General features: G+C 45.3%; 1 long non-coding RNA gene across 2 annotated transcripts; it reads left to right on the plus strand.

Moving 5' to 3' along the window:
• Positions 1–3,418: 3,418 nt before the first annotated feature.
• On the plus strand, positions 3,419–14,421 carry LOC128327759 (uncharacterized). 2 transcript variants are annotated; one of them, XR_008308766.1, is made up of 5 exons: positions 3,419–3,530; positions 4,276–4,380; positions 6,305–6,357; positions 7,590–7,663; positions 14,229–14,421. It is a non-coding gene; the product is annotated as an uncharacterized LOC128327759 (long non-coding RNA). The 2 variants fall into 2 exon arrangements; XR_008308767.1 differs by lacking the exon at positions 6,305–6,357.
• Positions 14,422–26,974: the final 12,553 nt, after the last annotated feature.

Below are 26,974 nucleotides of genomic sequence, written 5' to 3' on the forward strand. Positions count from 1 at the left end.
CAACTCAGGACCGGGCCTTCTCTGTGGCTGCCCCAGGGCTTTGGGATATGCTCCCTGTGGAAATAAGAGCATCACCTCTCTGTTTGTTTTCAGGAAGACCCTCGATGTACCTGTTTTCTCAGACTTTTAACTGGATTTTTTTTAAAAAAAATTGAATGTGTTTTAATCTGTGATCAATGTATTAGTTTTGTGAATTTTAACTGTTTTATACTGTTTTAATATTTGCTGTGTTTTTAATTTGTACACTGCCTAGATATGTTCATATCAGTGGTATAGAAAAATGACAAATAAATAAATAAATAAATAAATAAATAAATAAAGAGGCTGAGTGAGGCAGCTGCCTTGGACAGTGGACTGGTGGAGGTGGAAGATGGATTTTTGTTGCTGATGCCCCCTCAAACCTCACCTAGTGGCAGTGTGTGTATGTCAGCCGCAGCCACAGCTGCCATCCTCTTCCTCTCTCCCATTTATTTCACCCTGCCCGTCAGAAGGTGCCCCATCTATAAAAAGCAATGGGCAGCACAGAGTGGCAGGAAGTGTGTTTGAATCACTTCCTGCTATCCTATTGGCTGCCCTTTCCCTTTTGAAAAGGCAGTGTGTTGGTTCAGATGTGGAGGAGGATTAGATTATCTCCTAAAGGGAGATGGGGGAGATTGGGTGGAGGGGGCAGGAATTGACAGGGGGTGGGGAATCAGTGGGGGTGGGGGAGATCACAAAGGGGAAGTTGGGATGGGAGACATCAGGTGGGGATGGATTGATGTGGAACATGTTTTGCACACTGCAAGAGTAGTGGGACTGGGATTTCGGGGGGAATCAGTGTGTGTTATATGGACTGGGAGATGGAACTCATGGAATTTAATATTATGAAAAGGATTGCATGAGATCTTTCCACAATGTCACCTCTAATCTTCTACTTTTTTTTGGTGCTCTATAGAATAACAATATAGTATCCTCCCAATGAAAAAGGAATTTTATATATGATTAAGGTTCTTGATTATGAACAGCAAAAGAATGGTAATTTCATGGGAGCTTCAAAAAGCAGATAGAAAAAAAAAAAAAACACACACACACACACACACACACACATTTTTCTAGGCATATACTGTATATAATATATATATATGCCTAGATTTTATTCTATTCTTGATGGTTGATGTCGTTATGGCAAAAGCTATTATTATTATTAGGTTGAGACTAGTGCTGCAAGACTCTGCCAAATAGCAAACCTTCCTTGATATTTTCAATTTCTAAATGAAATAAAAATGATCTTGGAGGAGAACTTTAGTTATAGTGCTGTATACAAATGAATCACAATGATTTTTTTAAAAAAAATATTAATTTTAACAACATCCTCCCTTCTACTCTGGACCAACCCCAAATCATTCAGCTTGCATTAAAATGAACTGACTTGTCCCACTGCCCAAGTTGAAGGTCTCCACTGACCTTAGAATGGCATTTGCATAACTCTGTTGGTCTTGGAATTTTTGCTGACATTGGCATCATTTGTGCTGACTGAAGAAAGACAGTAAACACCTTGAGAGTGTTACTCCTGTTGCACAACAGGACTGCACTAATATGTTGACTCAGCACTTTGGATATAGCACTTTCTGCCGTCAACCATTGGTGCTTTCTTTGCTGCTACTATCTCTCTTCTTCTTGCCTCTTCTAGCCTTAAAGAGGCTAGAAGCCTCTCTTCTACATCCACTCTTAGAATATTCTGTCTCAGATACAAATGAAGTTTCTTTGTAAAGCACATATTATGGCACCCCAAAATTTTCTGCAACTGACATTTTTACAAAGATTAAAGAGAGGCATGCTATTGCATACATACATAATGGTGAAATTAAAATATTTTGCATTAGAATTATCCAAAGGGTGAATAACAACAAAATAAAATTTGACTACCATTTGATATTGTGATGAGCTTAAGGATTTTGTGGTGATGGTGAAGCCTCTGGCAGTTGAACTCATGCCACAACACATCATACCCCTTCAGGATAGAAGAAATGAGATCAACATTAAGGAAACTGAGAGTAGAAGAGCAAAGGAAGAAGGGGCTAGGAAAGGAGGGCTAAAGGTTCAGAGGTTCTAGGAAAGGAGAGGTGGAAGAAAGAATGTCCCAGAGGAATGAGCGATAGAGAAGGCTGAAAAGGAAAACAGGAGGGAGGCAGAAGAAGCAGCAGGCCTTGGAAAAGAGGAATAGAGAAGAGAGTCTGCAGAAACAAGAAGAGGAGGAGGAGTCCAGGAAGAGAAGCCTGAAGTGAGTTATAACAATTGGCTGCTATTGTAGTCTGTCTTGCCACACCTAACGTAAAGAAAGCCCAGACAGGCTAACCTTACAGCATTAAAAAAAATATATTATGGGAAGTTTCAGACTTGGCAAACTTCCTTCATAGAAAGCATTTCCGTGCAGGAAATAGTGGGCAAATTCCATGCAGATGGTTTTGTGTGACAACTTGACATGCTCCTTATTTTGTTATGCAGTGAACTGGATGTGTGTCCAGTTATCACACATACTGACTTCTGTACAGTGTTTATGCTTTTCCTACACTGAAATACTTTCCATGGAGAAAATTCATAATGCTTGAAGTGGCCCTTTGGCTTCTGAGACTCTTGAAGGGGAAGTAGATACTTCTTCTTTTGCGTGGAGCAGCCGCTCAGCAGAACTCTTGCTTTTCCATGCTTTTCTTACAAAGTCTCAGCCTCCCACCCATGCCGTACCCATCCCTGTGTCAGCAGAACTCAGAGACTGAGAGGGCAGATGGGCAGGAAATGGTTTGCTGTAGGGGGAAGCAAATCATTTAAGATTCAAAGGACAGAAGAACCACAAAGCTATGAATGAGGGAGATTTTAACTCTGCTGTAGTCAAGATCCTTTCAAATTCTCAAGCTAAAATTTAAGTCAACATCAACAGATGTTTGTTCATTCAAGGTATGTAGGGGAACCTTAGGATAGTCCACTGGAATAAATAAAGTGTCATTCAGGAGCATACTAGCTCATGTGGTTCTTGGGTGATACCTCTGAGTAGATTCACTGTAGTGAAGTTCCCTTAGACCTCTTGAGGTAAAGCTTCAGTCAACATCATTTGTATTATTTGGAGAGCCTATAAGAGGACACCAAAGTGTTATTTAGAAACATATTGGATAGCATTATCAACAGTCAGGGGCATATCTAGAGAAGGGAAGGCAGGGCACGTGCCCTGGGCACCACTTGAAAGTGGGGGGGCGCCTTTTTTAAAATATTAAAAAAAAAATTAAAAATGATTGCTGGAAACAAAATGGCCACCGCACATGCTCAAAGGGCCTCTATGAGGCCCTAGGCCATGCCAGGCCTCCCAGAGGCCATTTGAGCATGTGCGGTGGCCATTTTGTTTTCGGTGGCCATTTTTTTAAAAAAATATATTATTTTAAAAAATGGCCACCACACATGCTCAAATGGTCCCTGCGAGGCCCTAAAGGCCCGCGGGGGGAGAAGGAACCTTTGCAGGCCCCTCCCCACAGCCTTTAGGAAGCCCCCCGAAGGGGCTACAGGTAAACAATTTCTTTTAATTTAATCTAATATAAGTCACTGTACACATATTCAGTTTGGCACTATGTACAGAGAATCAGGGCTTGTGAATACTGAGCTGAAGCTTGTGAGCTAGGGTTGTATTCATTTGCTCTTACTCTGCTTCTTGTGATAAGTGAGTTAAATGTGATGTCTTAATAATATAGTTATTTATGGTGAGTTTGTCTTTGAATCAGTGTGAAATCCTTAGTATTAAGGCCCACTGGGAGTTTCTTGCTCTCTTACTCTTATTTTAACCGTCTTTCTGAAATACTAGAATATATTCCAAGCAGTGACACAGTTTACTCTGCATATCCTTTAATTATTTTCAGAGTATCTGGGAAAAGTCAAATTCTCCATTGATTTTTAAAACTTATGTAATAGTGATGCTACAGTGCATAGTAGAGAATTAGACAGGCACTTCTGTTTAGTTTTCCAAATACACCTCCACATAGTATTTGGGTATTTCATGAGCCCCAGCATATTTTGGTCTGGCAATGTTCACTGCTAAATAGTTTTTGAAATATTAAAAGATTAACGAGCTTGACTTGTATTTTTCAGCTGATATCATGGTAAAGTTATCTGAAAGATGGGTGTCAGATGTTTGGACAGGGGGCGCAATTTCAGTGCTTGCCCTAGGCACTATTTTCCTTAGATACGCCTCTGTCAACAGTCCCATATTATACAGAAAGTCCTGTATCTGAGGCAAAAATCTCTTGTCCCAAACAGGATGCTGTCTTTCCCCGTATTGTTGGCAGAGCCTGGGCCTCTCCTTCATCCCTCAATGCATCTGTATTGAACACTTTGAAGTCTGCGTGAAGTCCATATTATAAGGTAAAAGAAACAACAAAGCTCACAAAAGAAGCCCCAGTTGCTCTGCAAACTTGCAGGAGCAATTGCCTGGTGTTATTTACATCTTGCAAGTTGCTAATTGTTTACGTATCAAATGTAAATAGACCTACAGACTCCTGCTTATCAACTCACCACTTCTGGCAGATGAAAAAAGCCTTTCAGTGAGGCTCTCAGGGGGAAAAGTGTGGGGATGTAGAGTGTGTGTAAACCTTGGGGATTCTCTTAATTTTTCAGCTGACACTTGCTCTATGTCTACGTGGGATGGCCTTCTTTCACAAGAAGCTTTGTGGTCTTCTTCTTCCACAAGAAGCTTTGTGAAATCATGGGGCTTGTTTTATTGTTGTTTTTACAAATGTATTGCTACTCAGGCTTCTAGGATGACCCCACCCACAGATGACCCCACCCCCAAGACACACACACACCCCACACACACACTTGTGTCCTGTGTTCAGGCAATGGAATGTTGGCAACCCTAATACTGGATCATGTTGTTCCAGGATAATTCTAATGTCGTTCCTAACTTCCACTAGATTCTAGATTGTAAGCGAACATTTTACTTAGTCATAGCAATAGTTACAAACCCCTCCCACCCTAAATTGATTAACTGCATCTATCTAGTTATGCTAATTCCAGATTTAACAACCTTTCAATGAGCACAGCCCTGCCAATATACAATATCAGCCAGGCTTGGCACAAGGCTTCTATAATGCCTGGCAGAGCCAAGAGTCCCTGACTTCTTAGGAAGTTAGGAACTCTTTGTTTAAAATGTTGACTGCTCGGTTTTTACCTCATGCTGAACTCTGCTTCCTGCTTCCTGGTTATTCCCTCAGAACAATAGCAGAGGCCATAGCAGGTGGCTGTGTTTACCCCTGCTCTCTTGAGTCAGATTCTCTTTACATGGAACTAGCTGAAATCACTGGCAATTTTGCCACTGACTTGATTGAGAGTACAACTATGTTCTGAGGTTTGTGCACATGTTCCAAGAGAGGATTTGATTCTCTGCAGTAGATTGGAGTTATTGCTTATTTTACCAAGTGGGTGCAATCTTTCAATTGTAACTGTTGCTCCACTGAAATAAATGCTGGATATGTGCCTGATATGAGTGACCAACATCTTCTCTATATATAATTCTCTTAAATGTACCTGTCGCTAATCCCATGTGTGTTAGCTCTCGCGAGAGTTTGCGATCAGCTTCCCGGGGGGTTAGTGATGGGGATGGGGTGGCCATCACCCCATCACTGTGGCCCAACAGTGATGGTGGCCAGTGGCAGGCTGGAGGAGGTGGTGGGCCCACCAGCCGTCTGGCAAGAAAACGCACGGCCAGCCGGCAGGAGGAGGCGACAGGCCTGCCAGCTGGCTGGCAAGAGAAAGTACAACCAGCCAGCAAGAGGAAATGGCGGGCCAGAGGATGTGGTGGGCTCGCCAGCTGGCCGGCATGACAAAAATGTGGCCAGCTGGTGGGAGGAAGCGGTGGGCCGGAGGAGGAGGCGAGCCCACCAGCTGGCTGGGGACAGAAAACGCGGCCAGCCGGCAGGAGGAAGTGGCGGGCTGGCCGGCTGGAAGAAGTGTGGCCGACTGACTGGAGGTAGCAGTGGGCCTGCTGGCCGGCTGGCAAGAGTAAATGCAGCCGGGTGGATGAGAAGACCTGGCCGCCAGGGGGAATGGGTGGGTGATGCCGGGCTGGCCAGCCAGTGGAGGTGGTGGGTTGGTGGGATGAGGTAGCCGGCAGGAGGTTGGGCGGCCAGGTGGCTGGCTACCCAGCCAGCCGGCTAGAAAAATAAGCAGGGGCAGGGGAGAGAAAATGGCTGTGGCAACTAGAGGTGCAGATGCTCTGAGCCTAGCCCAGTTAGTAGGATATGTGTAACCAAAAGTCAATCAGTCATAATCTTTTCTGTGCTGGCATTAGCATCATTTAAATAGATTGGAACAGAAGATCATACCTGGAAGATGCAGCTGAAGGTAATGAATTATGGGAATTATGGGTGCATCCCATAGGTGTTTGTACACATAATATCACATACTTGTTATCAGACACATTTGTTGGGCACATATGTTAGATTTTTAAATGTACATCCTAAACGTGGACTATGTAAAGCTGGGGCCTTAAGACTGCAGTCCTATACACACTATCTTCCAAATAAACATGGAGTGGATGAGGCTGCATGCCTGTGCAGCGGCACACATAGGATCAGGCTGTGGTATCTGTAAAGTTCCTGTCTGGCTGTTTTGTTTTGAGTGTGAAGGGAGATAGCTAAGTTGAACACCAATGCTGGCCAGACATCTCCATCTGAAGGGCTCCATCACACATGCCTATGCCTGTCATCATTTCCCCCAGACTTGTCATGCTGTGACACAGTTTCATTCTGGGGGCAGCATTCGGCTTTAAAATATGATAGCACCTATGAGTTTCTTTTGCCATCCTTGAAAATTGGGTCCCTCGCCCCCAGAATTCAAAAGAGGTGTGGCAGCTGCCTCCTCTCTTCACCATCAACTCCCCTTTAACCAAATGCTCAAAAGTTCAGCCCAGCCCTCATGGTGTAGTTATTACCTTTGCTGAAGTGGAGTATTCACAGATGCATGCCTGTTAATCCCCTGTAGACTAAAATTCTCAAGTGATTTCCATGTTTGAATGCGACATCACAGATAACACCACAGACAGAGCTTTCATATCACCCCACATAGTCTGGATTTTGCCCACTGTGTTTGAGATTAAGTTAGTCATAACTATGTTCCATTGAAATTAATGGGCCTGACGTTATTTATGATTAACTTGTCTCATTGTCTTATGTGTCCCGCAACACAACTCAGGCTTTGCAGAACTGCCTGTGCTGCTGCAGGGCTCCAACACACACAGCAATGGTGCTGCAGAAGAGGGCAGTATTGGAACAATGGACCCCTTGAATGATTACATGTTATTTTATTTTATTTTTTTTAATTTAACATGTTGCAATTTACATCCATTGGGAATAATGGATGTAGCACACAATGTGTGATTGCAGTTGTTCTAGGAAGTTGGAGTATATTTATGAAATAAAATAAATCTTCACATGTGAGCTAGCCCTCCAATGTCCATCAGGTTAGGAAGGTGTAAATACCGCACCATGTTGGAATAAGCCAACTCCTTTTAATGTAGAGTAACAGGAAGACGTCCTCCATGAATTGACCAGGTGAGTAATCTATTATTTTTGCAGATGCTGCTGCTGCCCCACCCTGAGGAAAAGGCACTAAGAAAAACATGGCCTTGAAATTACCTTGGATTTGACAGGTGGGGCATTTGGGCTGAGCTGGGCACACCCTGTTCATCCCGTATCTACTTAGGCCTAGAATCTAGATATCATTGAGCTTGTCAATTTTTATCTTGGCAATACCAGATTGGGATTGGTAGGAAAGCCCAGATCTTTTATTGCAAAATAGTACTAGCAATAATGTCTGTCAATGAAAGGTTGTTTTTGCCAACTTGTTTGTGAGGGGGGAATGACAAAACCGCTATGACATCTTATATTTCAAATCCCATCTTTAGGCCCATCCATAGGACTAATTTATATGTTACCTTCTAGTATGGGAATGCAAGTACTTCACACACACAATCTGCCCCCAACCATGGTATCATTTAGAGAGGGCATGGTACATTCCCTTGCACCATGTTTTGGATCACATGTGATGTTCCTTATCTTAGCTCACTGGTTCTACCCAGAGTATGACTATTATTACAAACAATTAAAGGGCTTGTGTTTAACTCTACTTCTGTGGCTTTTTCTAGCTGAAGATTGCACCTCTGAAGCAGCTATTTATTATTATTATTTATTTATTTAGCATATTTCTGTACCGCCCCAAACTTGCATCTCTGAGCGGTTTACAATTAAAATCATATAAACAAACACTAACATCATTTAAAACCCAACACTAAAAGCATTAAAACTATAATTTAATTAAAAGCCTGGGTGAACAAATATGTCTTCAGTGCCTTTTTAAAAGTTGCCAGAGATGGGGAGGCTCTTATCTCAACAGGGAGTGTATTCCAAAGCCCAGCGGAAGCAACGAAGAAGGCCTGTCCCTGAGTAGCCAAGCTGGTGGCAACCATGGACGTACCTCTTCAGAAGATCTCAACGGGTGATGGGGCTCATGGCGAAGACGACATTCTTAAAAACCCAGGGCCTAAGCTGTTTAGTGCTTTATAGGTACCAGCACCTTGTATTTTGTCCGGAAATGTATCAGCAGCCAGTGTAGCTCTTTCAACAGGAATAATATGGTCTCTCCAAGATGACCCAGAGACCAACCTGGCCACTGCATTCTGTACCAACTGCAGTTTCTGGACTACATACAAAGGCAGCCCCACATAGAGCACATTGCAGAAGTCCAGTCTGGAGGTTACCAGCATATGTACCACCATTCTGAGGTTGTTCATATCAAGAAATGGACACAGCCGGAGTATCAGCTATATGCTATATGGGGCTGCACTTGAGAAGCATTGGCACATTTCCCCCTCCGTAACATCTAATACAAGTTACCCACAGTCCTGACATCATTATATTGTGTGTTTCTCCACCCCACCAGGTAGCCAAAATGGGCAGATGCACAGCCTAGTGGCAAGCAGACACTAAGGAAGTGGGACTAGACATTTCAGAGGCTGAGGGGAGGAGGACTGCCATTTTTGGCTGCAGGGCTGTATGTTTCATTCCATCCTGAGTGCCCAATGACAGAGAAGACTCATAATTAGTTTGCTTTCTTTCATTCGCTGGCCACATTTGCACATAATGCAAAACCAGAGGTTGCTGAACCCACAGTTAATTTTTCTGACCATGAATCACATTGCAGATATTTGTCCAACCGCACCCCGGCAACCTCCATTTTCAGAGCAGGGGAGCCTCTCCCTCTTCCTGGTCCGCTGAGTCCGCATCCCAGCAAGCTCTGTAGTGTTTGCATAGCCAGACTGTGGGCAAGGCGTCAGTACGTCTGCAGGGCAGCAGTCATTGGCCACAATCTTCAAGGAGCATGCCGAATGTGACCGTGCCTTTTCGGAATGGCCCACCCGCCCTCAGAAGGGAAAGGGCATTTAAATCCCTTTAAATGCCATTAAGGCTTCATCTGACAGCAATTGCGCTGCCAGCTTCGTAAGAGCCTTGCAACAAAACAGTCTCACACAAACACAATTTCTGGCAGCAGAGGGATGTTGAGGGGCACTGTTTTTCTGTTACTCAGGAAAGGGAAGGGAACATGATGACCAGGAGGGGATATGTATATGAGGGAGGAAAAAGGGTCCTGGGGGGCTCACCCCAGCAAAGCAGTCCATGGAAACCAAACCACACTCCTGCTTGCCTCCAGGGGATTAGTGCTCTCATGAGCGGGCTAGTCTACTGGGAAGGACCTTAGGCTTGACAACCTTTGGTCTTCCATCAGACTGTATGCTCATGAGTTGAGCCATCAAAAGGTGGGGGGAGGGAAAAAGGGAGCTCCGCTTTTGTGGGGCTCCCATTCTATCTGGTTAATGATAGAGCTTTCACACAGTGACCCCCTCCTCTACAGGGAAGCCTTTGACACACCCAAAGGAGAATTTGACGCTGCATGTGTCTGGGCATTGCTGGGCTGGGAGACTGGGGAAACATCAGGAGTGGGGACAGATTTTAACTCCCATTCAAATTTACCCAGTTCAGGCTGGTGTTGCAGAATATGTAGATCTGCCACTGAGGGGAATCGTGGGAGACGAGAGCCCTAGTTTTCTGTGACCCCAGGAGAGTAGGGTCACCATTCCAGGCAAAATTAAAGATGAATATGTCCAAATGGGTGGACAGGCTGGCAGAGGGCCCAGTTTGACTGCTTCTTTGTGGCAGTTGCCAAGACAGGGAGAGAGAGGTGTTGCTGGAGTACCCATCTTGTTTGTGTGGAGCAATAAGGCTGGGCAGCATCTGCCATCTGCCATCCAGCCCGCATGCATGCCTCCACTGCCTAACACTCTCGTGAGAGAGCAGTCCATGGGAAAAGGGCATTAATGACCAGTGTTCCTTCTAACAGGGATTCTCAGATGTTGCTGACTACAACTCCCGGAATCCCCAGAATGGCTTTTGCTTGGGGAGTCTGGGAATTGTCAGAAACCCATCCTCGCGTATCGCCTTCCTGCCATATGTTACTGTCCCAGCAATCTAATGGGGTTGCCCTGTTTATATTGCCATTGCAACTGCATATGCTTGTGAACACACTCCTTTATCGCTTCATTTTAGAAGAGCAAAGCACATAGTGCCTGTCTTTCCATCCCATCCCCTTTCTTGCCTGATTGCCTGTGTGTGTTGGGTCCCCAAATATATATTTTATTTTGATTATTAAAATGGCCTGATGAAATAGAGTTAAGTACTAGGGATGTGCCGAAATGTGATTTGGCTGTCTGAATTGCTGGCACCTTCCTTTAAATTTGGGGGCTTACACTGTCCCTTTAAAGAGGAGGAGAAGAAGTTGTACCTGCTCCTCCTTGCCACCATCCCGACACTCCCCCCAGCTATGCCCATCCGTCGATGGGCTATCTCTCAGTTGGTTCACGAGCATAGCTGAGGGAAGTGCCGGGATGAGGGCATAGCAGTGATTGGAGGAGCAGGTAAGACAAGGGGCGGGGCACAAGGGACAGAGTGGGAAGAGGGCATGCCACCATGTGACTTTCCTGTTTGACAGACTGACAAGCATGGGATTGGATGTGGCGACGTACCTTTTGCCAGGCAACTGCTTTATTGGATTGGAGACAGAGGGGCAGGGCAAGTGCTTGGAGAGGCAGCCAGTGACAATCACCGCAGGCATGGAGTGGCCGTGATCCTGGGCAGGTCTGGGCCACCCTCTCTATGATTATGGTTCCAGAAACAGCACAAAACCACAGTTATGGAGGCATCCACGTTCGGACATAATGTCGCCATCACAAAACTTCAGGTTGGGATGGAGAAACTCACTACTTAAGATTCAAATTGGAGCTTGGTGCGAGAAACTGCAGGTCACTTTTGCTGCAAAACCACAGTTTCACTCATTGGGATGTACACAAATCCCAAACTCTGCCCCGTTTAACTGCGGTTTCGCATTATGTGCGAATACGGCCTCTCACTAAAATTTAGTTATAGAAAGCTGTACATTTGCTCTGAGCAGCAGGAAAGGGGTGTGGGTATTTAATAGGGCAGTGCTAAAATGTGATTTAGCTGTCGGAATCACTGGCATCTCCCTTTAAATTTGAGGGCTTGCACAGCCCCTTTAAAGCAGAGAAGAGCAGGTCCTTACCTGCTCCTCCAATCGCTGCTATGTCCTCATCCTGGCACTTCCCCCAGCTATGCTTGTGAACCAGCTGGGAGATAGCCCATCGATGGATGGGCATAGCTGGGGGGAGTGTCGGGATGGTGGCAAGGAGGAGCAGGTACAACTTCTTCTCCTCCTCTTTAAAGGGACAGTGTAAGCCCTCAAATTTAAAGGAAGGTGCCAGCAATTCAGACAGCCAAATCACATTTCGGCACATCCCTAGTACTTAACTCTATTTCATCCGGCCATTTTAATAATCAAAATAAAATATATATTTGGGGACCCTGTATCATCCCCACCCCTAATGCTGAAAAAGCAGCTATGGTGGGAATTGTAATTAGAAAAATGGTCCACATAGAAAGGTTTAAGCTCCTCCTTCCTCTCTGCTCTATGGAAAGGTCACTCATGTGACGAGAATGATGGTATTTGGCCTGTCCTGACCAGGGTTGCACCTTTTCTTAAATACCAGGTTTGCAGCTTGGAAATGCTTCTAGATGCAGCTCTGTTGCTGGATGTACAAGTGGTATCCGTAGCACAGCAGGCCTTTTACCCCCTTCTGTGGATTTACCAGCTGTATCACCTTCTGAAAAGAAATGATCTGGTGAAGGTTGTCCATGCTTTAGTAATTTCCAGACTAGATTACTGCAAAGAATTATACACGGGTTGCCTCTGAAAAGTGTTTCAATGCTTCAACTGGTTCAATCACAGCAGCCAGATTGTAGTCTATAATTCACTATGGTGATTATAACTGGCCGGTACTTAAAGATCCATACCAGCTGCCAGTTTGTTTCCCAGCACAACATATTAGTTTGATGTTAAAAGCCCTAAATACTTTTCAGCCAGGTATGTGAAGCATGGTCAGCCCTTGGATAAATACTAGAAGCCTGGGTGAGGAGTGCCTTCATCAGCACCCCATCTCCCATGGTTAGTTCATGAGTGAGATCATGGTTAGCTTATCAGTGCCCTCTTCAGTAAGTTGCTCTGGGCAACTGCTCAGCTTGCCAAACCCAAAAGCCAGCCCTGAGCTAAAGGACCAGCCTGTCCCATGTAAACCTGCCTGTCAATTAAGATCCTCAAACAAGGCCTCCCTTTGTATGTCCTGCCTTTAAAGGTTAGATGTATGGCTATGATAGAGGACTTTTTCTGTGGAGATACCATGGCTATGGGATAGGGAGTGGGATGTGCATAGCAGCGGCTCGTGAACACGCTGCTGGGGGCGGGGGGGGGCGGGGGGGAGGAGGCATCTTTAAGGGAAAAGAAAGTCGCTGCTTACCTTCGCAGCATGCCTCCCAGCAGCCCCTGCGGCGGGGAATCATCGCCACTGGCGTAAATGGAGCCGAGCCCCCACCAGCAGCCAGGTGAGTGGTGGCGGCGATTTCCCACCACAGGGGCTACTGGGAGGCATGCTGCGGAGGTAAGCAGCGACTTTCTTTTCCCTTAAAGATGCCTCCCGCCGCCACCTCCAGCAGCATGTTCACAAGCCGCTACTGGATGTGCATGAATCAAATCAGGCTGATTCTATTTGAGCTCCTATCTGTTGGCCTCGAATCTGGGTCAGTTCAATTCAAATTTTATTTCATTTGAATTTGAATACATTCAGCCAAATGATTAAGGTCTAAGGGGCACCAAAGTGGGTTGGGTGGCAGGGCACCATGGGTGCTGCCTGCCCAACCCACAAGGCAGTAGAGCAATCAGTTGATTTTTAAAGGATTTTTTTTAGTTTTTCCTGTGTTTGGCAGTGTTAGATTCCTGGTTTTTTTTCATGCCATAGGTAATAATGGGGATTTGAAATAGCCCATTATTCCCCACAGGTAGCACCTAGGGACACCAAAATTGGTTGGGTGGTAGGGCCCCATGGGTTCCAATTGCCACCCAATCCCCAAAGGAATCAGGCAAAGGGGTGAAAGTTTAGGAATTTGTGTGTGTTGTGGATTCTTTATAATGACTTCTTTATAGGGAACCGCACTGTTCCCTATGAAGAAGTCATTACAAACCAAGAATCCACACTGTGAGCCCTAAGGGGCTCACAATCTAAAAAGAAATGCAAGCTACATAAAAACCAGCAACAGCCACTATGGGGTTGCTGTGCTGGGGTTGAATGGAGACAGATGCTCCCCCTGCCGTTAAATATAAAACAGCCTCCACTTTGAAAGGTGCTCTTTGCCCATTTAGGAAGGGAAAGCACGGAGGAGTTGTGTGACCTTTAAGGACATCCTGTCTTTCTCATATTGATTATAAAGCTTGAATATTAGCATGATAGTGAAGTTAGTTATTAAGGAACCCATATTTTCCTACTGAAAGACTGCCTTTCCCTCCGTCCATAAATTTCACTTAAAAAAACAACAACCCTCCTTAATCATTGTATTATTAAACAATAAGAAAAATGCTAAGCTTGTAATTAGACTTTGAGATTGATTATATTTTGATAGATTGTCATTTACTGGAAGTTGAACTAATATTAAATCAATTTACTATCTGTAAACACCATTCTCACTTGTAACTCATTAATGTCATTTTGATTTCAAAACCTGAAAACTTCTGCAACCTTTTTGTTATTGTTGCTGTTACAGGGCATAGAAGGTGGGGATTGCATTTGACGAGTAAGAGACAGGAAGACCTGCCACAGATAAGCAAAGGTGATTATGGCTGCATTATGGGAAGACAGGCACAATAACTTCCTCTTCAAAGACAAGACTGCAGCCACTGTTCTTATCTGTGAATAGATTATATTTTAATAAAAAGACAGTGACTAACACCACCAAATATATTCTGCAGAGGCATTTAGTAAACAAGTGTCTTAGTTTTATTGGATATAAATATTCAAGAGCTGCTTTTCTAGATGAATGACTCTTAATTTCAAAAACATGTGTACACCATAGTGTGGGAATATCAGGGAGGAAGTGCTACCATGCTCAAAGTAAGCACCAAGCCTATGCCAATGATTCTGCCTCTATGACTCAATAAAGTGTTAGCAAACAAGGACTCAGCTGTTAGAGCAGGGATTCTCAACGTCGGGTCCAGAGATGTTACTGGACTTCAACTCCCATAATCCCCAGCTCTGGTGGCCTTTGGTTGGGGATTATGGGAGTTGAAGTCCAATAACATCTGGGGACCCAACGTTGAGAATCCCTGTGCTAGAGCTCCTTATTGTTCCATGAACTCCTGAGTATGAATTAGAGCGATGTATGAATTAGAGGAAGCATCATAGCCACTCTCAGTTTACAGGGGGGCAAGAGGAAGCCCGGCCCTCAGGTTTTCTAACAGCCCTTTTATTTATTGGCTAACGTGTTGCACAGTGTTGCGGCTAATGGCCATAACTGTGGCAGTGCTGCTTGTGCAGCTGATCACCTGAGACAGCATTGGGGCTGCCTTATGTGTCTACAGCAGGCCGGGAATGGTTCGCAACATCACCAGAGCACTGAACATCTTGTCAGCCACTGTTTTTAGAAGTCGTTGGGGGGATGACTTGGCTCAAATTGGGGGAAATCAGGGAGTGGTGCTTCTGAATTTCATTAACTCCCCTCCCTTCACCTCATAATTCAAGCAACTGATGTTTGAGATTCTGCCATGCTACCTTGGACCTTAACCCAAAATAAACATACCTCCTACATGTTCTTTGTGGACTCCTAGCTGTGTCTTATTCTATCTTTTAGCAACCCAGTTCAACCTAGGGTTGCTAACTCTTGAAATCAAAGACCATGGCTTGAGTTTGGGGACAAAGTCCTTTGATTTGGAGGCAACCCAGAGCATGTCCTGTAGTTGAACGGAGTGGTGTTTTTGGCTATCTTATTCCCACCACCCCCCGATTCAGGGACAGAGGCTGGTATTTTTTGCCAGGGAGCCCAGCCAAGTTTTGCTTGCTTGTGAGAACCAGTGGGCTCGAGGGTGAGCCCGGTGGCTCCATGGCAGCAAGCCCACTGAAATAATCACCCTCTTAAATGAGGTTAATGGAGCAAGCACTCTGTTAACCTCATTTTGCAGGTCATGTGTCCGCAGCAGACACATTTGCTGGGGGAGGGGGGATCCCAGACATGCACTGCGCACTCGTGTGGTGCATTTCTGGGACTCTGCAGGGGGCGGGCACTGCATGGCGGCACTTCCCTTCACCCAACCCCTGGAGCTGCCGGACAAGGTGTGGGTAGACGGCAGGAGAGCCGCCACTCTCCTGGGTGGGAAATCCGCCCACCTAGGTACCAAGGACGGATCATCTGTGGGGAGGTAAGCACTTTAGGGAGAAGAGCTTCCATGTTGTCTACTGGGCTGGCAACATTAACTCAGCCTCATTGGTTCTTCTCCCATACCTACCTTGATGGCCTACATATCCTGCCACTATAGCAAAACATGGGCAGAAAATTCCATATTTAATCCTGGCATGTTCAGGATTAGGATAGAATAGGGTTGGAAAGACCTTTGTTTGAAACCCTGGGGAACTGCTGCCAGTCAATGTAGACAGTGCTGAAATAGATGGATCGATAATCTGATTAAGGATAATGCAGGCTCAGGTTGAGGTTGAAGGGTTCAGGGCCAGACTGGGGCCATTGTAGCCTTAGCCAAATTTAAATCTGGAGGGAATGTTTTCCATCTCAGGGTCACCAGTGTCAATGGCTTAGGCTAGAAGCTGGTGTGCATGCAGCATGTATGACATACTGTTCTGATGACCAGGCAAAGAGCTAGCCAAACAGAATATTATAGCAGGCATGTACAATCTGTTGCCCACCAAGCTGCAAACTACCCACCAGACATACATGGTGGCCAACTAAGGACTTGATAAACCTCCTATTCCTAGCTCCCTGGGACTGCAAAAACAGGACTATCAAGTACCTGGCAGAAAACCATATGGGGTTTATGGGCTGCATTCAAGTTGGTACTGTATGTCAAAAATTATAAAGGCCTCTTAGAAAAATATATGGTTAAGAGAAATACTATAAAAATTATAAAGCCATCTTAGAAAAATATATGGTAAGAGAAAAACACTCCTTGAAAAACACAGTGCATGTATCGGGACTGTGTTTGGCTTTGTGGGTCAAAAATGAGCAAAGTAGTGTGCTGTGTGTGTGTGCCATTGAGTCGGTGTCGACTCCTGGCACTCACAGAGCCCTGTGGTTGTCTTTGGTAGAATACAGAAGGGGGTTACCATTGCCTGCTCCCACGCAGTATGAGATGATGCCTTTCAGCATCTTCCTATATCGCTGCTGCCCGATATAGGTGTTTCCCATAGTCTGGGAAACATACCAGTGGGAATTCAAACCAGCAATCTCTTGCTCCCTAGGCAAGTCATTTCCCGGCTGCACCATTAGGTGGCTAGTGTGCTTAGGAAGACCAATATGTCCATTATGAAAGTTGCCAAACAGCCCAGTGTTGCTGTGCCAGCAAATAAACCTTGGTCGTTTACCAATATCCAAGCAAGTGCAACAGCTTAAAACTATAAGGTTTCATTGGAGTTAGTGGTATTATATTTGTGTTTACAAACATGCTCTTTGGTTATGCCAGATGGCTCTTTCCTTAGGTCTTGGTGTGGTGTATTCTGCAATGAGCTATGAAGCTATCTTTTGTGTTTTTAAAAAGAAGCAGCTATGGACACATCTATTCATCTGAGTGGAAATAAAATTGAGATTTAGGGGAAATAATGATCTGAGGGGAAATAATCTGGTTGTTTGGAGCTGGGTGACGAGCAGGGCCATCCTTAGGGTGGGGCGACTGGGGCAATTGCCCCGAGCCCCGCGCTGGCACAGCCCCCACTCTGGGCACACTGCAGTGCAGCCTTCCTTCCTCTCTCCCCCAGTCCCAGCCACTGATCTTTCCCCGCAGCCCATCCGGAGCCAATCTTTTGTATCTGTGTGCAGCTTGAAAGGCTCCCAGGCAAGCTGCTAGAGCTCCGCCTCTCCCCACCTCTCAGCTGTTGGGTGGGTGGGTGGGGATTCCAGAGAGGCCTCCATGCAGGCCTCCCTAAAGCCTGAAGCTCAGGAAAGAGGCAGGCAGGCAGGCAGAGAGTGTTCAGCACCAGAGCTCTCTGCAGACCCCCTGTCCAGCCCAGCCCAGCCCAGCCTTACTAATGGATGTATGATGTAATTTCCTTTTTGTGGTTATCTCTCCCCTGCTTGAATATTTAGGGGTTGGCTTGCCACAGGGCTTTGGTATTGAGCAGAGATGTAGGGCAGAGTGGGAAGAAGATATATATTTAAATTGTAGTGGATTGGACAAATTGTTGGTTTTTAATTTTTTTCTTTAATTTAAAAAAACCCATCCAAAAAGTCCTATACGTGGCTTGCTTCATGGCAGAAAATTACAAAAATGTCTGGAACTGAAGCCCTCCCCCTTAGACCATCATTCCACCCCATATGGAAGAATCTGCCCTTTGCCTTCATAAAAAAAGGTAAAAGGCCCCCCCTTTCTGCCCCAGCTTTTAGATCACCTGTCCTGGAATGACTTGGCATAGGCATAGGGCTTTGGTATTGAGCAGAGATGTAGGGCAGGGTGGGAGGAATATACATATTTATATTGAAATGGATTGGACAAATGGTTGGGTTTTTAAAACAACAACAAAACAACACCCATCCCAAAAGTCCTATAAGTGGCTTGTTTCATGGCAGAAAATTACAAAAACTTCTGGGGGAAAATATATAATTTGCTTGTTTGTGTGTTTATGAATACACTATGCTCAAGTTGATTTGCAACCCAGACGGTCTGAGAACTGTGAAGCAAGTGTTGTGCTTTTTATTTTTATTTCTTTATAAATGTACTATATGTCCAAGCTGGTTGGACGTGTCCAAAAACCTCACTCACACTATTTACACTGTATGTCATCAATCAGTATGATTCGGTAATGATATGAAATGTTAAGGAGGCCCCACACATGCTGATTCGCCCCCAGTCCCACACCCCGCTAGGGATGGTCCTGGTGACAAGAAGCAGCCTTGGGGCTGCAGTTTGTTGCTGTTGCTTTTTAGAGACTGATGCTGGTACTGCCTGTCTGTGTGTCTGATTGTTCTCCCCCTGCTCAACCTGTATAGATGTGAATAGGCAGACACTTACAAATTACCAGAGCACTCTCTCCTCTTAAATGCATTGGCTCACAGACCACACAAGACAACACAGGTAGTTGGAGTACTCTCTCTCCTGCTGCATCTGTGTAAACACTGCCTAGGTGTTGCGCAGCAGTGCAGTTCTACTCTGTTGTACAGTTCTGCAAACGCAGCTGTGTGACATGATGCCCATAAGAAGTCATGGCTGTTGCATTATGCAACTGCATTTGTGCAACTGTATGATGGAGCGGAAATGCCCTGCTGCGCAAACTGTTGGTGGTGTTTACACAGGCATGGCAGTGCAGGTGGTGCTCCAACCATCTGTGTTGTCTTGTGTGGTGTGTGTGCTGCTGATTCTGTAAAGGTGTCCTGAAACTTCCTTCTTTGCAGAGAAGTAGGGAGTGGGAAACACTATGTTTGTATTATGGGCAACTCTGTCAATACAAATACTGACAACAAAGACTATGAAAAACTGAGTGGAATCACAACAGTCAGCTGCCTGTGATATGAACATATGAAACAATCACAACAATCAGCTGCCTCAGTAATATGAACATATGAAATTAGTTTATACTGAGTCAGACCATTGGTCCATCTAGCCAATGGCGCACCTAGGTAATTTTGGCGCCTGGACCTGAAGGGTTTCGGAGGCCCCCCGTGCCATGAGACCCCTGCTGCGATCCCCCCTTATTTTTTAAAAAAATCAAACCTGGGGGGACGGGGGGGGGGCTCCGTCCTGAAGAGCTGCACCGCTCCTTGCCATTTCCGCCACCACCATGTGTAAATTGCCTAGAGACGCATGTTTTGGGCTGTATAGAAATATGTTAAATAAATAAATAAATAAATGTGCATGGTCGAGGGTGGGTGGGACGTGAGCCGAGCAGGCCTTGGCCTCCCCCATGGTGGCGGGCGCATTGGCTGGTGGGCCCATCCATCTGGGCCTAGTGTGCCTGCGCATTGGGATTATCGAGCATCACAAGTCTGTGATGTCATAGGCTCATGATGCTCGATACTCCCACTGTGCAGGTGCTCAAGGCCCATACGGATGGGCCCACCAGCCACTGTGCCCACCACCACGGGACAGGCCAAGGTCTGTGCAGCTCACCTCCCACCCCCTGGTTGCACATATAGCAGCAGCCAAAATTGAAAAAAGCAGCATGGCAAGGCAGCAGTGGGGCAGGTGCAGGGCAGTGGCAGGTGCAGGAGGGCCCCCAGGACATTTGGAGCCCCCCTCAGGAGGCCACAGACTGGATTCAGGAGGCCACAGACTGGATCCCCAATTCCAGGGATAAGAGTGCCTCTGCATCTAGTTCAGAATTGTCTACACCAGTGTTTCTCAACCCTTTTGGAGTCAAGGATTGCTAAATTCTTTGTGCAGAGTTTCAAGAACCGCTACATTCTTCGTGCGCAATTTCCTGGACCATTCGTTAGTAAAGGGGTTACAAGTTTAAGTTTATCTATCTATCTATTTATTTATTTGTTTGTTTGTTTGTTTATTTATTTATTTAACAGACTTCTATACCTGCCCAAAACTTGCATCTCTGGGCAGTTTACAATTAAAATAATATCATAAGCATTAAAATCATTAAAATTACAATAATTTAAAAGCAAACATTAAATATTAAAACTATAAATCTCATAATTTTGGATAAGAAGATTATGCTTTGATCAGAAGGGAGAGTGGGAAAGGATGAGGCATCATGGCTCCCTGGCACCTGAGATTTGTCAAGTCCAGATTTAACATTACCTTAGTTTAAAAATATGTTGCAACCTTATACTTCATTCTTCCAATTCTGTCTTTTCTTACTCCTCATGTATTTATTTTGCGTATAAACATGCAGGCAGGAACTTGTGTCAAGTTTCTGTATACATAATATCTTGCTTCTTAAATGCATAAAATAGTAATTTAATATTGCTTTCAAAATGTTAATACTGCTTTTAAAATAGTACTCTCTCACACACCAGGAGAGAGAGAGTACTCTCTCACACACACCAGGAGAGAGAGAGTACTCTCTCTCTCTCTCCTTTAAGGCAGGGAGAGTTGCTCTGGCCTTTACGAACTGGAGATTTAACGGTCCCAAGCCCTGCCTTATACTTCACTGAGTCTTCAGCACTTGAAGGTGTCTCTTTTAAAAACTCAACGAAACGACTTCTAGGGGTGGGAGTGTGGGGAACAATGACAGGGCAACAGACCTACTCCTCAGGGCCGGCTTTTACCAGTAAGCAGAAGATGCGCCGCATCGGGGCGCAGTCTGCAAGAGGGCGTTGAGCTGATGATACCTCCTTAAAAAAAAAATTAAATTCCAGCCACCGCACGGCTGAAGAGATGGCTGTGGGGGTGCGTGTGTGTCCTACTGCCTACACCTCCCCACCAGCGGCGGGAGCAACTGAACAAGAGCAACGCTGTGGCCTGCTGTTTGGCCCGGCGTCGCTTCCCAGTTGCCAGGCGCACCTGTGCAGTGAAGTCTATTAAGTATCTCGCAGTTAGGAAGCGACACCGGGCCAAGCAGCAGGCCACAGCATTGCTCTGATATCTTCTGCCGCTGCCGGGGGTGTAGAAGGACACACACGCACCCCCACAGCCATCCCCTCAGCCATGCGGCAGCTTGAATTGGCGGGAGGCGGTAAGAAGAAAATGGCACCAGACACAGCGATGACGGAGGAGGTGGCCGGCGGCCCCACAAGGGAGCCCTGCGGCGGGCAGGCAAAAATGGCAGGGAGGAGGGAGCCCGGTGGGGAGAGAAAGTGCTGCGGGGGGGGGGCTGCCTGTGACAGGAGGAGGACGGGGACCTCTGGAACGATGGGGACCGGACTCTCTTTTTCTTGCCAAGACTGCTCCATTCTCATTCTCTCTCTCTCTCCAAGACTGCTCCATTATCTTAAATACCCAGGGCTTAAGTTGTGTAGGGCTTTATAAGTTATAACCAGCACCTTGTACTGTATTTTGCCCAGAAGCGTATTGGTAGCCAAATAGCTCTTTAAGTATAGGAGCAATATAATTATAATTGTATTATATACATATTATGTACATAATTAAGTAAAATTTTGAATACACACTAATTGTATTTATTTTGAATTTTCATTTTTTACTATAGCTGGGGGGGGCGCACAACAGAATGTTGCATCAGGGCGCCAGATCCCCCAGAGCCAGCCCTGCTCCTCCTCTCCCCAGTTGGAACCCCTTTTGAAACGGACATGCAAGCTAACCCCAATCTACCACCCAGCATACCTGTGCCCTTGGTGCTTCCCTTGGCTGCCTTGCCGCTCCCCTCCCCCCCATTCCAATGTTGCCGGGACTGCACGTGCCGTTTACACCTTAGGCTGAGCTTTTGGTGCCGGTTGCTCCCTTTCCTTCAGCCGCAAATACTGGCCAGAGCAAGGAGCTAACTTCTCTCCCAGTGGGGAAGAGTTTCACGAAGCCTAAGAAAGGGGCGGAGTCCAAATCAGGTTCGAAAGGGAAGCCTTCACTGAAAAAGGCTTCGCTGCCCCCTGCTTCAATCCCAGCACAACCTTCAGGCGTGTTACCGACATCATTGGTACCAAAGCGAAAGAAAAAGGAGGCCCCAGTGCCTGCAGCACCACCACAAGAGGTAGTACAAGGCAAGAGAAAATGGAAAACTAAACATTTAACACCAGTACCTGCTCTGCCTTCTACCTCACCTGACCCTGAACTGTCAGAACCGGAGTTTATGGTGTCTAAAGGAGACCCCCTCAGTGATAATTCAGGTCGGAGTAGGAGCCCAAGTATCTCCTCCAGGAGATCTAAGGAGTACTTCGTAGGCATCACTGGGTTCAGGCAAGAGGGGGCAGCAACAACAACGACTCCTGCTAGCCTGGCTCCCAGTTCCCTTCCTGCACTGAGCAAGGTTCAAAGGTGATGCTGTCCACTGTCCAGGTCTGCCCTCCCAGGTGGTGTCTACTTAGGAGACGCTCTACTACTAGCTCAATAACAGTAGCCTCGAGTGCATGTGGTGTTAATCCCCCAACAGCACGTGGAGCAGGGCGAAGATCAGGCAGGATCCTATGCCTGCGCCATACTCTCCTCCTCTGCCATTGTTGGGAGGGTGGGATTTACCTCCCAGCCGCGGACCGGCACTCAAGTCTCTGCGGACTGGCACCGGTCCGCTGACCGGTGGTTGAGAAACACCGGTCTACACTGATTGACAGCAAGTCTCCAAGGTTTCAAACAGGGGTCTTTCCAAGTCCTACCTGGAAAGGGTTGAATCTGGGAATTTCTCTATTCAAAGTATGTGCTTTACCACTGAGCTACAGTCCTTTTCCATGACCTGGAAGGGATAATTTGGGATAATTTGAGATTGTCATTTAATCTGGGGTTAGAAAGCAAGACTTCTAGCCCAGGGACTAGAAGTTGCAGAACTCTTAAATGACCATAAACCACCACAATGCTTTAACTCTTTCCTTCCTATTAGAAAAGGGAGATATTTGAAAGAAGGAAGGAATGTGGGTGTGACTTTAATAGACAAGAGAGGGAAGGGGAGGGAAGAGAGGGGGTGCAATTTCATGCTTTTCTTCAGGCAGCAAAACGTCATGGGTTGGATCTGCTTTCAGTATTCCTGCCAAGATCTCCAGATCTCCCACAATGGGTGTATCATTTGCATTATGATCAGCAACATAACCAGCATCTTATTGTTTAAAAAGAAACTGAATTACTGAGCCCAGTCTACAACCATGCTGTATAACAGAAACAAGTCAAATTGTGTAAATCCCCTAATTTGCTTTGGCATATTTTTGAAATTGAAAACTACGATTTGTTGTTGCATTTTCATACCTCTGCCAACAAAAACAGCAGACTTGCAAGGAGAAAACGATACCATGTGGGCCTTCACTCTGAACGCAGCATTTAAAAAGCCCTACGCAGGATGAAAGAAGTAGAACAAGGGGTTGGGCCTCCTGCAAGCGTCTTGCTGTCTATAGGGAGGTGAGGATTAACATCTCGAATGCCAAAAACAACTGTTTATTAAGTGAGCCACGGCTTCAGGGTATGCAGATTGGAAATATTCATTATCTCAGTGTTTATCATATACTTAAAAATACAGAAGGGAGTTAGCTGAAAACAGATAGGGCAAAGCAAACTAATATCACTGAGAACAAGCTTTGTGCAATATACATACCTCTGGGAAGACACAGGTGATCCTTTCTCCAAGAACCAGCTTGCTGCAACCAGTTCCAAGCCAATTCCGCTGGCCTAATGAAAAAGGAGGCACCCAGTTAATAACCTTGACTCTAAATCGCATAAAGGTAGGAGCACAGCAGGTGACAAGACTGAATGGCCTCTTGCTTGTTGACCATATTCTCCCCTTATGTAATGCCTCCTTCGAGGCTTGGCCTAGACATTGGTGCAGCCCTATGTGCCAGTTAGCCTGCTCTTTCTCCAGAACTACCTTCCATGGTATTTGCTCCCAGGTATAGGAATATTTCAAAATTTCATTCCAAGCTGGGTGCAGAGGTGCACTTATTTATTTATTTATTTATTTATTTAAGTTGATTTTGGAGCCTGGACCTAAAGGCCTGCTGGAGCCCCCACCCCCCGCCAAATTAAGCATCATTCCCCTACACCCACATCCCATGACAAACATAGTATATTTAACATATGGGTTCTTGAGGGCAGGAACAGCAACTGAACTCACAAGAATGCAGGAATACAGAACAGGTACATTTATGCAAATATGCAATAGCAGAAACATTTCAACATGCAACTTAACATATTCCCATTCCACATATTTATTTCCCCACTCCCCACTCTGTCTCTAAAGCATCCGGCACAGGTCATATTCTCACTCGGCTCCCACTGCGGCAACCACACCACCCAGGACAGACAAAAGAGTATTTGAGACCCCCCCTGGGGGTGTGGACACCATGGACTTCGGCCCCGAAATCCAGGGGTAAGAGCACCACTGAGTGGACCATGCCCAAACTTTATACTCCAACTTCTTGGGTCTCATTCACTTACTCACTGATATGGAACTCCCAGACCAAACCGCAGAGGATAGAAACATGCTGTTTTAACAGGTAGGTTCCAGACCCCACTCAGACTACTAATAAAATAAAATAGAAAAATGCATTAATGTCCCATAAAATATAGAAACACTTTCTCATTGGAAAAGCATGGGTTAGGGGTAGTGTTAGGGCTAGGGCTAGGATTCAGACTCGAACAAGCTTTGGCAGTATTCTCAGGTACTTTTAAACAAAGCCCAGACTTTGTTGTACAGGAGGCATGCTTGCAAACGGCAAGTCTTTTGCTAATATACTATATGCACAGTAAGGTTGTAGCATACATTTGAAAACACAGACACAGTAATTCTTGTGGCCATCTTTTACTTGGCAAACTATGGACAATATGCATAACTATATAAATACATTCATCAAGGTCAATGGGATAAAATGCATAGGACATTAAGGGGAATACTTACACCTCATTAACATTTAAAGTCACTAACCCTTATTGGCCATTATATATCCTATTGTATCCTTCACAATAATTTAGGAATGGATGAAGTTTGTTCAAACTATTCCGCTTTCTTACAATATGGCCAAGCTCAGCAACATAGTAAGGTTTTTATTTATTATGGATAGAACTCATGAGATATGTCAAGCAATACAAATCATGAAGAAGGGGCAACTTGGTCCCTTCAGCCAAAACATTGGCTCATACGCTGGTTCTCTTTCACCCTTGACTAAAGTAAACATAGGAAACTGCCATATACTGAGTCAGACTATTGGTCTATCTAGCTCAGTATTGTCTTCACAGACTGGCAGTGGCTTCTCCAAGGTTGCAGGCAGGAATCTCTCTCAGTCCTATCTTGGAGAAGCCAGGGAGGGAACTTGAAACCTTCTGCTCTTCCCAGAGTGGCTCCATCCCCTGAGGGGAATATCTTGCAGTGCTCACACATCAAGTCTCCCATTCATATGCAACCAGGGCAGACCCTGCTGAGCTATGGGGACAAGTCATGCTTGCTACCACAAGACCAGCTCTCCTCTCCTACCCTGCTCTCTCTCTCCTTTTCTTGTCATAGTAAAGTAAAGTGTGCCATTGAGTTGGTGTCGACTCCTGGCGCCCACAGAGCCCTGTGGTTTTCTTTGGTAGAATACAGGAGGGGTTTACCATTGCCTCCTCCTCACAGTATGAGATAATGCCTTTCAGCATCTTCCTATATCGCTGCTGCCCGATATAGTTGTTTCCCAGAGTCTGGGAAACATACCGGCAGGGTTTCGAACCGGCAACCTCTGGCTTGGTAGTCAAGCCATTTCCTCGCTGTGCCATTAGGTAGCTCTGTCATACCTGTACCTTTATCGAGAACGCCATTGTCAAAATTATAATTCAAAATCACATGATACCCCTTTATAATTTCTACACTGACTTCCCATGCCATTCTTCATTCAGTCCATTTTATGTTTACCTTCCAAGATCTCCAAGGGCTTGTCCCATTCTATCTTTCTGCCCTTATCTCCTGATAAGTCCTTGTGCAAGACCTTCACTCCAACAACTCTGCAATTCTCAATTTGCTGAGGTCCTCATACCCTCTTAACTCTATCCATTTTCCCTTACTGCCTGTTATGCTTGGAACACGTACATGAACATACCTGATCAGTCCTTTAGATCTGAACCTCAGAACTCATCTTTCTGTGACACCTTTGACGTAATACTTAAATCCTTATTCCCTCTATAACCCTAACTGCAACCAGGCTCATACTAGTGTGACTGCATTTGCTTACATTCATTATTCTGGTCTCTCTCTGCCCTTCCCTTCCTGAGTTGTTTTCTCTGCTATCAAAATTTAATTTGTAAGCTCATCAAGACAGGGACCTTAATTTTTGCTTATGGAACTCTATAAAGAACCACGGCTGGCATGTTGCACAGTGTAATGTGTGTGGTTCAGAAACTTCTGTGTCACTGCAAGAGTATAAAATATGGCCCGTGCTGTTGCAGATCACGCTGTTCCACTACTACCTAGTTCCACCACTACTTAGTAGTTGTACTACTACTACCACTGTGCCATCTATGTAAACTGCCCTGAGCCATTTTTGGGAGGGCGGTATATAAAATAAAATAAAATAAAATAAAATGAATGAATGAATGAATGAATACTTAAAATTATGCAATTGCAGCTATGTGATGCTACGTCCATTGGCTGATATGTTAAGGGAAATTGCTTGATGTAGTGCCATCAAAATTAAAAGGACTAATTAGGCATTGTTTAACTTGTCCTTTTAATTTTGATGGGACTACTTTGAGTAATTTTCCTCATCATGTTAGCCACTGTTTCCAATGCATG

The sequence above is a fragment of the Hemicordylus capensis genome, chromosome 5 (assembly GCF_027244095.1).
Source record: "Hemicordylus capensis ecotype Gifberg chromosome 5, rHemCap1.1.pri, whole genome shotgun sequence".
Taxonomy (NCBI): Eukaryota; Metazoa; Chordata; class Lepidosauria; order Squamata; family Cordylidae; genus Hemicordylus; species Hemicordylus capensis.